The 2,500-nt window shown below is 46.9% G+C and overlaps 1 protein-coding gene across 1 annotated transcript in view; it reads right to left on the reverse strand.

Moving 5' to 3' along the window:
- Positions 1–2,500, reverse strand: part of col8a2 (collagen, type VIII, alpha 2) — an 85,646-nt gene that overhangs the window by 82,704 nt on the left and 442 nt on the right. The window contains exon 1 of the mRNA XM_062529773.1: positions 2,407–2,500. This exon is cut by the window's right edge and continues 442 nt beyond it. The gene's annotated coding sequence lies outside the window, so the exon portion shown is untranslated. The remainder of the gene's footprint in view (positions 1–2,406) is intronic.

A 2,500-nucleotide genomic window follows, 5' to 3' on the forward strand; every position in this document is an offset into this window, starting at 1 on the left:
GGGAGAGGGATCGTGTCAAGGCGCCAAATGTTTTTAGAGGAAAGAGGAAAGCATGCTGTCTTTTCCAGACCGGCTCTGTTACAGAGCTGCCTCGCAGAGCAGACGAGAGAGAGAGAGAGAGAGAGAGAGAGAGAGAGAGAGAGAGAAAAAGAGAGAGAGAAATACCTTATTGAATTCTGTTCCCCATGCACATGGCTGGGAGCATATTATGAAAGCACATTCTCTACCTCAAGGCTTCTCTCTCTCTCTCTCTCTCTCTCTCTCTCTCTAGCCCTCCCTCTCTCTTTCTATTTCCCTTCACTGTCTTTGTTTGTCCTCCTCCCGTTGCGTCGTTCTGTGTAGTGATCCAACACTATTATGAATCGGTGGAGTTTTTGCGGTCGGAGAGAGAGGAGGACTGATTGGGCAGAGGGAGCTCAGACTCCGACTCTCCCAACGCAGATTGTTTATTTGTATTCAGGCGACTGCTCATGCATGCTGCTCGCAGGGCCGACGCGGGAACGAGCGCGTATCTGGACACACACACACACACACACACACACGAGCGCGTATCTGGACAAGGGTGGAGAGGAGCCAGAGTCATCAATCTGATGTTCCAGAAGCTTCTAAGAAATAATAATAAAACACACACACACACACACACACACACACACACACACACACACACACACACACACACACACACACACACACACACACACACACACACACACACACACACACACACACACACACACACACACACACACACACACACACACACACACACACACACACACGTGCTCCAGACTGAATTGTGTGTGAGTGTATGTGTGTGTGTGTGTGTGTTTTTTTCTATCGAGGGTCAGAACATTAAGTGATTAACACAACACACTGAAGGAAACCAAATTGTGCGAATAGACAACTCTGCACCTGTCCAAATGATCAACGCAAATCAACACACGTTATTGGACAAGACAACAGGGCAACAGGATGGAGGGATGAGAGGAGGAGATGACAGAACAACAAGAGAAGGAGTGAAGAGAGAATGAAAAGTGAGAGGAAGAGAAGAGAGAAGAGAGGAACAGTGAAAATAAGACAAGAGAAATGATTAACAGAGAAAATAAGAGAAGAGAAGAAAGGAAGAGTGAAAATGAGAGAAGAGAAGAGAGGAACAAAAGAAGAGTAAAAGGGAGAAGAGAAGGAAGTTAAGAGAGATCCCAAAACAAACCCCAGGTGCTCCAGAGTTGCTGTGGCTGCTGCCTCCAAACAGCTCTTATGTAACCCTCACACACACACACACACACACACACACACACACACACACACACACGCGCGCTCCCAGCTCTAGGCTTGAGGCGTCCAAAATAGCTGCACCACTGTCCAACCAATACCTGAGTCACAGACACACACACACACACACACACACACACACACACACACACCCAAAGCATATGTATGTACATACATTCAAGGTTGTTTTGCTTTCAAACAGTGGAATTATCATTTTCTCCAAAAATGAGGGATGTCGGGTTCCCCCCAATCAATCAGAGAGGACGAGTAAAAAAACAAAAATAATCGTATAGGACCATCCCACACACACACACACACACACACACACACACACACACACACACACACACACACAGACGCACACCACACACACACACACACACACACACACACACAGACACACACACACATACTGTACACACACACACACACTCAGGCACAGTGTGAGCCCAGTCCAAGCATATTAAGAACACTAATAAACAACATGTCACAACCTAATTATTGCTAATAAACACCCTACAGATGAATTATCACAAAAGAGAAATAATGACACAAGAAGTATTACTTCTAAACACAAACATCTCATAGCCTGATTATTCATACACATTGTAGATTTAGAGAGAGAGAGAGAGAGAGAGAGAGCGTTGGCATTCGGATGCTAATCCTCAGGGCGGGTAGCAGTGCTACCACTGTGTGCCTTGCTGCAGCGCTAACGTTAGCGCAGCCAGGAGAATTAGACAGGTCCCATGACTGGGGCTCACAGACGTCTAGGTCCCGCCGATCTCTCCCTCTCGCTCTGACTCTCTCTCCCTCTCTCCCTCTCTCGTTCTCTCTCTCTCTCTCTCTCTGTCACCCAGAATGGTGCTGCCCGATGCTCTTGCAAGAGAGAGGGGGAGAGAGAGGGATGGAGAGAAAGAGAGAGAGGGAAATGTGAGAGATAGATGGATGGATGGATGGAAGGATGATAGACATACTACTGCATGAGAGAAACAGAGACAAGAGAGAAAGAATAGGAGAAAGAGAAGAGAGAAAGAAAGAGGAGAAAGAAAGACTGAGAGAGAGAGAGAGGTAAAGGGAGAAATGAGAGAGAGAGGTTGGGAGAAAAGTTAAAAACAAAGTTAAAAACTGACTTACCTTGCCTGGCTGTCTGTCTGCCTCTGCGTGCCTCTGTGCCTCTGTGCGTGTGTGTGAGTGTGTGTGTGTGGGTGTGTGTGTGTGTGAGTCTGCG

The sequence above is a fragment of the Sardina pilchardus genome, chromosome 24 (genome assembly GCF_963854185.1).
Source record: "Sardina pilchardus chromosome 24, fSarPil1.1, whole genome shotgun sequence".
In the NCBI taxonomy this organism is placed as follows: domain Eukaryota; kingdom Metazoa; phylum Chordata; class Actinopteri; order Clupeiformes; family Clupeidae; genus Sardina; species Sardina pilchardus.